A 13,354-nucleotide genomic window follows, 5' to 3' on the forward strand; every position below is an offset into this window, starting at 1 on the left:
GCAGAGATAGTGAGGTTATTGTACCAAGAAAGAAATCCTTGAGGGAAGGAGAAGAAAAATCAGACTAGGTTCCAGTCAATTCCTATAACTGCAGAAATTTAGTTTGCAACTTTTATTCCAAAATAAGTAAAATAACAATCCATCTTTTTAAAACCCAGAACCAACAGTTTCAATTTTTCATAATGTAGCAGAGGATATTTTCTGAAGAGATGGATATTTTTGCTTGGATACTTAACATGAGATTGATATTTTGCATCCCTCAAGACTTTGCTTATCTATCAATCTAGACCTGCTACAGATTCAGATTTTCAAAGTGTTTGCTGACTACTTTTCTGTCTGGATTTAAATACAGCTGCTTATCAAATGCTTAGATTTTGCTTTCAATTCATAAAAGTCGCAAACTTTTCCACATTAAAACAATATCCAGTGTAAACGTTGTTAAATATGATAGAGGCACTGGTCCCAACATAATACTTATTCCCTGTGCCACATCAGGGAAGCTGGGCAGTTATAAAACTTTGGAAGCATTGCAGTTGGCTTAGGACCTGCCTATTGATGGCTCATCAACATTCATTACCCAGGATAAGATGTACAAAAGATCTGCATTTATGAGGCACAATTCATAACCAATATAGTCCAAACTATATGATAGCCAGTGAAGTATTTTCAAAATGTTCAATTCTAGGAAAGGTGGCAACCAATTTGCACACAGCAAGCTCGCACAACGTGTTCTTTTGAAGTTGATTGAGGAATAAACGTTGACCATGACACCAGGAGTAACTCAGTTAGTCATTTTCTGAAACAGGACTGTGGAGTCTGCTATGTTTATTCCAATGATTTAACAATTCAGCCAATAGACAGTAGTATCACCAACAATGCTGCAACCCCTCAGTACAGCACTGGACTATCAGCCTAGATTTTTGTGCTCAAATCTCTAAGTAGGATTTGAACCCTTGACTTTCAAACACAGGGGTGACAGTCACCAACTGAGCCAAAGCTAACAAATATAGATTGCTCACATAGATAAGTTACTGAGCCCAGGGCACTCAGTTCATTAGGATATGATCCTCCACCTTTAGGAAGTAAAGATAGGACAAAACAGCTTTTGGAGACCAGGGTCCATTAGAAAAAGATTTATATTAGTATTTAAAAAAACTTAACCAGGTCATAAGTTACAGTGCAAAACAGATTGCACTTATAAATCATAACTGATAAGCAAAACATGCAATGTTAAAACTTGCAGCAAAACTTTTTGTAAAATTTCTTTTAAAATGCCAAGGAACGAGTGTGTGTTTCTAACATTTAAAATCTCGTTTTTTGTGAGTCTATGGCAGATGGAAACTACTGTGATTTATTCACATCAGAGGAGAAGTGCTGCAATTCCTCAGCCTCACAGTGATAAAAGAGGCTTCTTACCAATCATGGAATTCTATACTTACTATAGATGTACAGGCAGTTAAGACGTTTGACAAGCGAAGATGAACTGTAAAAAGACCACTTACATAAACATCTTTTATTCTAATTGATTATAAAAGGCAATAATAAAATGTTAGGAAGAAAACAGCAGACCTACCGGGACCTGTAGCTTGTGAAGTGGCACAAAAACGGTAGATTATGGAAAACTGATTAAACAAACCAAAGCATTCTGGAAGGAGTCGTCCTTGGTAAGCTTTTTGTGTTTGCGTTCCTTGAAAAACCGACTCTCTTTCTAAGCCTGTTTCAGTTTACATGCCACGCAGGCCTCCCAGTAGGAACGTTTGGGCTTTTTTTTTTGACGAAGGGGAGGGGACATTGACTTCGCGTGAAAAAAAATGACTGAAACCTTCCCTTTTTGCCTAAACCTGGCCTTTTGGCCTTAGGCAGACACCGCACGAGGAGAAGGGCAGAGGGCTGATTGAAAAGGCACAGTCTCTGAGAAACCAGATGCTTGCCATACTGAGGGAGGGGCTGGGCTGTGAGCGGTGGGTTATAAGCAATAGCCACCTCCGGCTGATAAACGCAAACTTGTACTGTCAAAGGTAGCTGAGGCTTTGCTGTCTTGAAAATTTCATGCTCGGCTGCCTAGTCTTTTAATTGAAGCCAGATTTCGGAGTTTTGTGAGAACAACAAAATATTTGAGCTTCCTCTCTCTCTCTCTTTCTTTCTTTCTGCCATTCTCCTTCCCACTGTCCCAGAATGCTGCTGAATTTAACTGGAATGCACAAATCCTTTCAATCTATCAGGAGCTCAGCTAAAGAGACCCTCAGCTTTCCCAAGGCCAGATGTGAGACACTGGCCACTCTGTCAGCCACAGGCCGCCTGCTCCCCCAGGCACCAGCTGCACCCCAGCCCTGGAGGGTTTCCACAGCAACTTCCCGCGCTGCCGGTTAAATATAACTTTGCAGAACTTGGGAGGTTTGCAAACAAAAAAACTTAAATGCTGCTGCTGGCAAAGATGCAAGTGAAAATTAAAGAGCAGTTTGCAACACATTTTAAAACCAGTGATGATTTTAGGGATGTTTTGATGTTCTCAGTGCCCATTTCATTCAACAGAATTAGAAAGAAACTTTTGACTGATAACTATTATTTTCCATTATATGCATTTATCAAGGAGGAGTTGATCAATATAATGCAGCTTTGGTGCAGATTCCTGGGTCGGTTTAAACTGAGCTAAAGCCCAGCCTATTACATTTCAGCGAAGGTGCAGTGAAGTTAACAAAGCAACGGGGAACAGTCATCTCAGTTCTCTGTAAGCTTGGAATTAGCTTCCTCAGTACAACAAACTACACGCAGTATGATTCCAATTCAACTAAACAAGTCAAATTTGCCTCGAATCAGGCTAATAAATATCCAAACGTGTATCAGAATGAAGTAAAATGTTAGACTGAAACATTTTCAGTGTTATAGAACCTCATACTTCCGAAATAGATTGTGTTTGTCTCAATATTTTCTCAAACTTGCTCTTTGCTGACAGCACGGACTGATTCCAGGGTCACGGACCACTTTTCATGGGGCCTTCTCTGTACGTTATGACAAGTGGGTGTGAACCGACTGTACATACATCTGTACCAGACCGTCCACTCCGCTCCCATCCTCGGCTTCTCAGGGTTAAAGCGTTACTGAGCAATTTATAAAAGGACCTTGATGAGTGAGTTGACTGTGAACGCTGTGGTAAGCGGCCAAACTAGCGAGTGATCCGGAACAGGATTCCTGGTTGACTTGCTTCTGTAAAAACAGAGGGCAGAATCCTTCCCCCTCCCGCCCAATGACATGAGAGGTTTCAGAAGAACGGGGGGGGGGGGGGTAAATTCATTGGGGCAGGATCGAGACAAACATTCCGTTGTATGGCGTTGGGTAAAGGTTACTGAGTTCTCCGAGCCTTTGGTAATCAGGACCCTCTTCTGCATTTATTAGCATGTTATGTACCTGTATAGTCAGTCATTCTTCAGTAACTGAGTTCACTCCCAAGATGGATATTTGCACGGAGACTGACTGTGGAGGAGGTGAAGAATGTCAGGATGTCCTCTTTGTTATATTCGTTTCATCTCGTTTGTTGCAATGATGTTAACAACCAAAGACTTTAGTTTTTCAAACTTGTTCTTTTCTGACAGCACTGACTGATTCCAACTGATGGTTCCAGGGGTACTGCCCATCCTTCAATACCTCATTCAGGTGGTAATTTTCATGTGCAGAGGTTTCCAATGACAGGGGAGTCCAGAACCAGGGGGTGCAGCTTAAGGATATGGAATGGCACAGTGGTTAGCACTGCTGCCTCACAGCACCAGTGACCTGGGTTTGATTTCAGCCTCAGACGACTGTCTGTGTAGAGTTTTTACATCCTCCCCGTGTCTGCATGGGTCCTCTGGGTGCTCCGATTTCCTCCCACAGTCCAAAGATGTGCAGGCAAGGTGAATTGAACGTGGGAAACGTAGGATTACAGAGATTGGGTGTGATGTCCTTCGGGGGATTGGTGTGGACTCAATGAGTCAAATAGTATGGTGCTGGAAAAGCACAGCAGGTCAGGCAGCATCCGAGGAGCAGGAGAGTCAATGTTTCAGGCATAAGCTCTTCATCAGGGCTTACGCCCGAAACGTCGATTTTCCTGCTCCTCGGATGCTGTGCTTTTCCAGCACCACACTCTCGATTCTGATCTTCAGCAGTTGCAGTCCTCACTTCCTCCTTAATGAGCTGAATGGTCTGTTTCCACACTGTTGGGATTCTATGAGGAGAAATGTCTTCTCCCAGAGTGAGTGGTGAGCCTGTGGAATTCTCTGCTCCAGAAAATCATCAAGCCAAAAATTTTGTATGGTGTTAAGTAGGAATTTGACAGTTATTAGGGCTAAAGGAATCGAAGGGTATGGGGTGAAAGTGGAGACAGGGAAGTGAGTTGGATGATTAGCCATGAAGGTTCAAAGGGCTGAATGACCCACGCCAGTTCTGAGCATCTATGTTTCCAGGTTTCTAGCAATGTAACGGCAGCCCCACTGGCTAAGGACATCAAACCTGAGCCAGCAGACTAGTGGACTCAACACAAAATGCGGACAAAAAAAAAGCAGAGATGTTAGTTAGAAAGGAATGGGAGGGAGTTAAATTAAAGAAGTAATGGAGAAATACCGGAGAATGAAGGGGGCACACTGAAACACAGAGGGGAGAATCAGAGTGATGAGGACAAGAGATCAAGAAAACATGGGATCTGCCTGTTTAGGGTGGCAAATATAATGGGGAAATCGTGTGTGTGCTGGGACAGACAGAGCAGGTGAATGAAATAAGGGGCAGTGTAAACCAAAGGCTGGGCAAAGGGTTCCGGATGGCATTTGGAATCAGAGCTGGAATATCAAAGGAGGATAGTGAATGAACTGTTAGTCACAGAGGTGTTTGAAACAGGACAACTGGGTATGTCAGAGGAAAGGAGGAGGTCATTACAAGGGAGAAGGAAATGGAGTTTAGATGGACAGACTGAAAACTTCAAAGGCAACACGTTTTTCCTCAATGGACTCACCAAAGCAGGCCTTGTAGAGGATACGCAGGATAAATAGGTGAGACCTGAAATCAATTTGCATGTGTTCCTGCCCAGCACTACATTCCAACTGAGAGAATCGAAACCGAAACAGAAACAGAAAAATGTCACTGCCTAAGAACAGAGATAAGGGCTTTGCACTAAAGGGAATCATGACTAATGAAGCCATCTCTGACAATTCTGTAGCTGGACAGCTTGGCATAGAGTCATGCAGACGGAAACAGACCCTTCAGTCCAACTTGTTCATGCTGACTATGCTCCCAAACTAAACTAGTCCCATTTGCCTGCGTTTGGCACATATCCCTCTAAAATTTCCTATACATGTACAGGCATCTGTTTCAATGTTATTAAATGTTGTAACCATACCTGCACCGACCACTTCCTTTGACAGTTCATTCCACATACGCACCACCCTCTGCATGAAAAAGTTTCTCCTTAGGTCCCTTTTAAATCTTTTTCATCTCACCTTAAACCTATGCTCTCTAGTCTTGGACTCCCATATCCAAAGGAAAAGACCTTTGCTCTTCACCTTATCCATGCCCAAATAATTTTATAAACTTCTATAAAGTCACCCCTCAACCTCCTACTCTCCAGCGAAACAATCCCCACCTATCCAGCCTCTCCTTATAACTTAAACCGTCCAGTTCCAGTAACATCTTGGTAGATCTTTTCTGTATCCTCTCCAATTTAATAATATCTTCTTATAGCAGGGTGACCAGAACATTGAACTTCCTCATCACAAACTTCTTTTACACCTCAACTGGTGAAATCTCACAATTGACAGCAAACGAGTGAGTTTGTACTTTGAGTGATGTTCTGACGAGGAAAACAATGCAATTTGTCCAAGTCACCAGGGACACAGGGAGATATTTGCCTGAGCCATCGAATCGTCAGCCATTGCTGAGTTCCCTCATGTATAAGGGGTAAATGATTGCACCCGCATGGTGGGTGCACAGAGCTCTCTTGCACATCCAGTTAAATTCTTGGACAGGAAGGGATTTTACTTCCTCAATGCCCAACTTGTTTGCGACCACAGGCAGCATCTGCAGTCCCCTATCCAGGGGGTTCTCGTGACATTTACATCCTGCACAACTCCCAGGCTCCTCAAACATTTGCTCCCTCGCATCATCTCCAGAGCTGGGTCGTGGATGGCAAGGGGCAACTCCAGGCAAGGTATAGCTAGTGACACCAGAGGGCAACCCTCAGACTGATGCCAAACAGCACTAGGATGCTGCCCATGGTATTCACTATGGCTGTCAGCAAACAGGCAAGTGGTCTTTTGAAGATGTGTTTCCTTTGTCGAGAGCACTCAGGAGCAGCAGTCTAGTACTCACTGGAAAGGGTCTCCTGACTTTGCTACACCTTGCACAACTCTACAGTGAGCACTTAGAAGAGGGGGAGATGTTCCAGCCACTCGTTTCATGAGATGAGGATAAAGAGGAGTCTGATGAGATGCTGTGGGAGGTTTTTTTGGGGGGGGGGGGGTTGCAATGTTAATGATAAGGCTGCTGAAGGTCCAGGGGAGCTGCTGAGATGGGGCAGATAGGCCCATATGATCATGATCACAGCTATACTTGAAGACAAATGCTTTGCATTCACACACACGGACAATTGGAACTAAAAGAATAAAAGCAGAAACTGTTTCCCTCTCCAAAGATGCTGAATCTCTGTAGCACTTTTGGTTTTATTTCAAATTTCCAGCATCTGCAGTACTCTGCTTTTAATCAGAACAATGAGCCAGTTATGGTGCAGAGCTGTTCCTGCCCTTACTGGAATGCTTTGTTTATAATCTTAAAAGTGTTAAGCAAATTTGTTTGGCATGATTTGTAAGTTAATTTGCTCCCTTTGTACCAATAACCTTCTGTTCTGTCTTCCGGCCAGAGCAATAACACCTCCCTCACCCTTTGTACGCCTGGGACTCAAAGGGAGATTAGGGTCCCCAATGACTCCCAGTTAATCAGTGAATGAATGCATCCATGGCTCAGGTAATGGAGAAAAGGGCCTTGCACACATCCAGCCCTAGACAGGCTATTCACGGAGATGGGTGTCTCTGAGCTGGTGCAGGGTGGGGAGTAGGCCATGACAGTCCATCCTATGGGGCTTGGGGCTGTTCCTCCCTCAGAAGAGTTGTTTGTGGGGCTGATAGATAGGGGCCTGGCTCTCTTCATTTTTTAAAATCCTGGCTTGGGTGTGAGATCCAGAGGCTGCAGAGACAAACCGAAAGCTTTGAGAGTATTGTGAGCTGCTATCCATAGCCAGGGTTTCATTAAGATGTTGGTGTTTGATATGCAGCTGAGAGTAGCTGTTTGGAGATTTTCCCACTCAGTGGCTGTCACGATCCAATCTGCTCTTCAGCACAGACAGCTTTACCCTGCTCTCTTGCTAGCTCAGCAACCTGTTCCTCAAAGAGGGACAGGAACCATATGTCAGACATTCCCCTCCCATTCTGTCTGTGCATGGTCATGCTTATTGTACACATTCTTCTACCACGCAAGGAGAGAAGCATTAAGAGACACTGAGGTGGGAACATGAAAACTTGACTTGTATATTGATTGATGCAGATAAAGCTGTCAATCCCCAGAGCTGCGATTTGGTGTGTTACCAGAAAGAAGAACATAGTATGGGGGAAGTTAGGTGTTGAAGGGTTCTGAATAAATAACGGTTCAATCCTGTCAAAGACCTACAGTTGATGAAAATTAACAATGTATTATTTGACTTGTGTAACTGAGGTACTGTGAGGTGTTCAGCCTAAGGCCATCTTGCCCTATGTAGCCTTTTGGTGATGTGTACGTTCTCCAAGTTGTGATGAGAGGTCAGTGACCTAATGGTGCATGAGCTGCTTAGTGTGTTAGCTCTCTTCGTGTTTTAAGTGTGAACCCAAGCAGATATATGACAGGCAGGACTATGTGGTGCCGATAGTGCTGTCTTCGTAGTTACAATGATGTGACAGATATTGATTGCACTTGGGGCATCTAACAGGGATGCTTGACATCCAACAGTTTTGTGTCGTGGCAACCTTACAATGCTAACTCACACTCACGTAAGGATGGGAAGCATTGAATGAATAGTGACACTTACCCTGACAGAGCAGAGCAGCTCATTACTCCTCTTGCAGCACCTTTTTTCTGGTTATGGACATTTTACATTACATTACAGTGTGGAAACAGGCCCTTCGGCCCAACAAGTCCACACCGACCCGCCGAAGCGTAGCCCACCCATACCCCTACATTTACCCATTACCTAACACTACGGGCAATTTAGCATGGCCAATTCACCTGACCTGCACATCTTTGTGACTGTGGGAGGAAACCAGAGCACCCGGAGGAAACCCACGCAGACATGGGGAGAATGTGCAAACTCCACACAGTCAGTCGCCTGAGGCGGGAATTGAACCCAGGTCTCTGTGAGGCAGCAGTGCTAACCACTGTGCCACCATGCCGCCCACTTGGGGTGGGTGTAGATGATGAACAGATGATGAACAGAGATTGAGTGATATCCCAAGTTGCAGAGATTGAAATGTTATCCAGGTACCGTTTAAATATGGTGACTCAAAGTTGGAGCCCAAAGGTGGAAGGGTCAAGACTTCGACTAAAACTTGGCGTTTTTTGTGCACATACATAAGCAATGAGCTTTAAAGAATGCAACTGCATGAGAAAATGCACCCGACCTCTGAGAGGAAGTACCTCATTCTTTAATGCCCACCTCCACCGTTTCAAAAAGAAAACAAGATTCTGCCGAGTGTTTAACTGAAAGGCCACATCTGCCACTCACCCCTCTGTAAGAACTGAACTGAGCACAGACCGGGAATCAAATGATAAAGTTCCCTGGTGTTTATCCATGACTGAAATCCAAAATAAACACACATCACCTGGTCTGATCCATTAATATTCACCAAGAGGATTCTTCACGTGAAGTCGTGAGCTGGAGCGTTATGACTATTTGATAAGATGAGGGTTAATTTAGGCTCTTTTCAGCAATCATAGAGGTATCGAGATGAGAGATCATCTAAATAGGGAAGAAGTCAACTCACATCTCTTCAACATACCTCTTAGAGGGAAGAACTGATCTCGCTGATATTTACATGACTGTGTTGATACATCATAAAATGTGCACACAATCTCAGCAATGGTGTAATGGTAGGATGCTCTTTGGTGGTTAGTTAAAAAAATACTATGAATATAGACTTGGAAGCATGCCACCCACCTGCCTTTCCTTTGTATCAGAAAAAAGAAAATATGTAACAAAATAAAGCAAGAGAAGGAAGATTCATTTAATTGTGCTGCTTTGTCACTGTAGGTGGTAGAACAGGCTGCGTGTTGTTCACTCAAATTAAGATGTTAATCGTATTCTAACTCCTACTTTCCAATATATAGTTAGACTGTCAAATGGGATTCACTTCCCCTGGAGATGATATATTTCTCTAAACAGTGTACTTCTATGTTCTTTGGGTCAAACATTTTAGGAATTTCCATTATTTTCAAGTTAAACCAAAAAAACCAGTTTGGACCTGCTTGATGAAGAAGTAAACCATGGATCAGCAAGATCAAACAATGGAAGGCAGTTCAAAAACAGATAAAGTGCAAACTTCTAAAAACACTGCTACAGGTGGATTGACATCAATTTATAGCTGCAGATTTGGAGATATATTACCATAAATTGAAGCATTCCTGGTGTGAATCTTCCATGTCAGACTTTTTGAAAACAGACTGTCAGCCAAACCACGCCTAAGCATTTGATTGATAATAAATAAAATACACAATCAAAAACCCCTCCCACCCAATTATACTCTCTTCCATCTTCTTCCATCAGGCAGAAGATATAGGAGTTTGTATATATGTACAAATAGATTCAAGAACAACGTCTTCCCCGCTGTTATCAGGCTCTTGAACAGAGCTCACAAATGTTCATTCTGATCTCTTTCTCTCTCTGCACCTTTTCTGTAGCTGTACCACTATATTCTGCACTGTATTCTGCTACCTTGTAAGGTTTGATCTGCCTGTATAGCACGCAAAATAACACTTTTCACTGTATCTTGGTACATGTGACAACAAAAAATAATCAAAGTCGATTGGTATTAGTTTTACAAGTGAACCAAGATAGTAAGCTGAAGTGTGCATTACTAAATTAGAGTAATTAAAACCAATCAGATCCTGGTTATTACTTTTACCAAGAAGTGGAAGGTTGTGGATAAAACTTTGAATTGAAACTATAATGCATAATTTGTAACATAGGTTTGAATGTTCAGTTACATTAAACGGGATTAACTACAGCACTGCAAAGTTAAAATTACTAGGCACAATTCTATGACACTCAATATTACAATAGGGCGTACATTTTCCTGCATTGTGACAGCGACTAACTTCAAAACCTCATCAGCTGTGAAGTACTCGGGATGTCCTGAGGTTAAGAAAGGCACAGTGTAAAGGGTTTTTTTCTCTACAAGCAAGAAACGCTAATCTTAGGACATTTCATCCAACGGATCTCCCTGAGCAATTTTACAGCTCATGGTGTACAGCTCATGTTTGAAGACAATTCCGTTTGATGTACAGTCTGTCATCTTATTGATTATGGAAGCTGATCTATTGATGTCCAGTAAGGAGCTTCAGATCTACATGACAGACGCTGGGCCAACTTTTATATGGGATTTAACATTCAAAGTATGTCTTCCACATGTCAGCTTGCCTTAATTAGTAACATTGAAATCTCTGGATCAAATCGTCATGGGCTCAAGCCCTCATCAGGACTGTGAAAGAAAGAAGGAATTACATTTTATATTGCATTGTTCACTAACTCAGGGCATTCTTTAATCAATGGAATCTGATTGTAGGGTGTACTGGAATGTGAAAAACATTGCTTACAGGTCTTATCCTCCAGAAGAGATATTCTGTTTAGGCAACTTAAACTCATAGACTCAGAAACTTTTACAGCCCAGAATATAACCATTTGGCCTATCATTTCCACACTGGTTAACAAAGATCTGAATATACTAATCCCATTTTCCAGCATTCGACCCGTAGCTCTGGATACTATATTAACTGAGTAAAATCTAAATAACTGTTTAAATGATATGGGATTTTCTGGCCTCAACCATCCCTTCAGGTAGTGTGTTTCAGGCTCCCACCAACATCTGTGTAAGAGGAAATTCTCCTCCCCTCCCCTTCTTTAGACTTAGCCTTCTATTTCTTCCCTGGAGTATATGTCCCTGATAATTGACCCCTCTACAAATGGAAAAAGTGCCTTCCCAGCCACCTTACAGCTTATGGTGTACAGCTCATGTTTGAAGACAATTCTGTTTGATGTACAGCATAATCTTATATACGTTTATCAGGTCCCCTCCCAAGCTTCACTGTTCCAAGGAAAACAATGGCAGCCTATCCAAACTTTCCTTATTGCTCAGATCCTCCAGCCCAGGCAGCATCCAGGTAAATATCCTCTGCAACCTCTCTACTGTAATCAAATCCTTTGTGTATTGTGGTGACCAGAACTACACACAAACTCCAGTTGTAGACTAACTGGCATTTTATGTAGTTCCAGAATACTCTCTCTGCTCTTATATCACAATTCATAAAGGAAAATAAGCATCCCATATGCCTTCAAAACCATCTTTATCTACTCATTGTGATACCTTTATTCTGTGTGGATAGGTACACTGAAGTCCTGCTGATTTTCAGTTCTTTCCAGAGTCTTACCATTTGTAGAGTCATAGAGCAGTACAGTGTGGCAACAGACCCTTCGGTCCAATCGTTCATGCTGACCAGATACTCTAAATTAATCTAGTCCCATTTTCCAGCATTTGTCTCATATCCCTCTAAACCCTTCCTATTCATATACCCATCCAGATGCTTTTTATATGTTGTAATTGTACCATACTCCATCACTACTTCTGGCAGCTCATCCCATACATGCACTCCCCACTGGGTGAAAAAGTTGCCCCTTGGCTCCTTTTTAATCTTTCCCCTCTCATCTTAAACCTATACTCTCTAGTTTTGGACTACCCTTGGGAAAATACCTTGTCTATTTACCCTATCCATGCCTCTCATGATTTTAAAAACCTCTGTATTTGTCATTTACATAAATGATTTTGATGTGAACATAGGAGGTACAGTTAGTAAGTTTGCAGATCACACCAAAATTGGAGGTGTAGTGGACAGTGAATAAGGTTACCTCAGAGTACAACGGGATATTGATCAGATGGGCCAATGGACCGAGGAGTGACAAATGCAGTTTAATTTAGATAAATGTGAGGTGCTGCATTTTGGAAAGGCAAATCAGGGCAAGATTTATACACTTTATGATAAGGTCCTGGGGAGTGTTGCTGAACAAAGAGACTTTGAAATGCAGGTTCATAGTTCACTGAAAGTGGAATCCCAGGTAGATAGGATAGTGAAGAAGATGTTTGGTATGCTTTCCTTTATTGGTCAGAGATTGTGTATAGGAATTGGGGGGTCATATTGCGGCTGTATAGGACATTGGCTTGGCTACTTTTGGAATACCGTGAGCAAATCTGGTCTCCCTCCTACAGGAAGGATGTTGTGAAACTTGAAAGGGTTCTGAAAATATTTACAAGAATGTTGCCAGGGTTGGAGGATTTGAGCTATAGGGAGAGGCTGAAAAGGCTGGGGCTATTTTCACTGGAGCGTCGGAGGCTGAACTTGTACAAGTTTATAAAATCATGAGAGGCATGGATAGGATAAATAGATAAGGTATTTTCCCTGGGTTGGGGGAGTCCAGAATTAGAGGGCATAGGTATAGGGTGAGAGGGGAAAGATTTAAAAGGGACCTAAGAGGCAACTTTTTCACACAGAGGGTGGTGAATGTATGGAAGTGGTGCGGAATGGGGCTATTTGGCACTGCCCTTTTGGCGCTGATCATTTGGCCCCGCCGTTTTGACTCTAAACTGTTTTGGCGTTCATTACTTTGGCGCTGAGCTGTTTTGGCACCAATTCAGAATTTTAAAAAGTCTTGTAGAGCCTGTAAGAAATTCATTTTTATTGCATTGTAAGAAATAAATCTAATTATTTTTTATTCATTATTTTTAACCTATTCATTATAAAAACGAATTTCTACATTTTGCTACATTTATCAAACACATATAGATAACCATCGTGTGAAAATTTTGCTTTGTGTCTCTTGCTTAGAATGTTTTCAGCCATTTCTGGTATGGGCTCTACAAGAAAATAGAAATAAAATTGTATTATAGCTTTCCAATGTGAAGACAGAAGGGCTTAAACAGTAGATGACTATTAACAATTGTTAAATGAGAAAATGATTACAAAACGAGATTTGAATCTACAGCTTTGACTATCAACTCTTGCTAGTTGAGAAAATTACATCGGGTCGTTAGTCATCCTGTCTTCT

At 42.2% G+C, this 13,354-nt stretch overlaps 1 protein-coding gene across 2 annotated transcripts in view; it reads right to left on the reverse strand.

The window, feature by feature from the left end:
* Nucleotides 1-13,354, reverse strand: part of LOC122564836 (serine/threonine-protein kinase Nek6) — a 272,209-nt gene that overhangs the window by 232,952 nt on the left and 25,903 nt on the right. Inside the window, exon 1 of one of the 2 annotated variants that reach the window (XM_043720146.2) lies at nucleotides 1,574-2,135. The exons of the other annotated variant lie outside the window; for it this stretch is intronic. The gene's annotated coding sequence lies outside the window, so the exon portion shown is untranslated. Of the gene's footprint in view, nucleotides 1-1,573; nucleotides 2,136-13,354 lie in introns of those variants that run through there. 2 annotated transcript variants of the gene reach the window in all.

This window comes from Chiloscyllium plagiosum, unplaced genomic scaffold (assembly GCF_037043375.1).
Source record: "Chiloscyllium plagiosum isolate Xiang-an unplaced genomic scaffold, Cpla_swu_hap1 HiC_scaffold_21, whole genome shotgun sequence".
Classification (NCBI taxonomy): Eukaryota; Metazoa; Chordata; class Chondrichthyes; order Orectolobiformes; family Hemiscylliidae; genus Chiloscyllium; species Chiloscyllium plagiosum.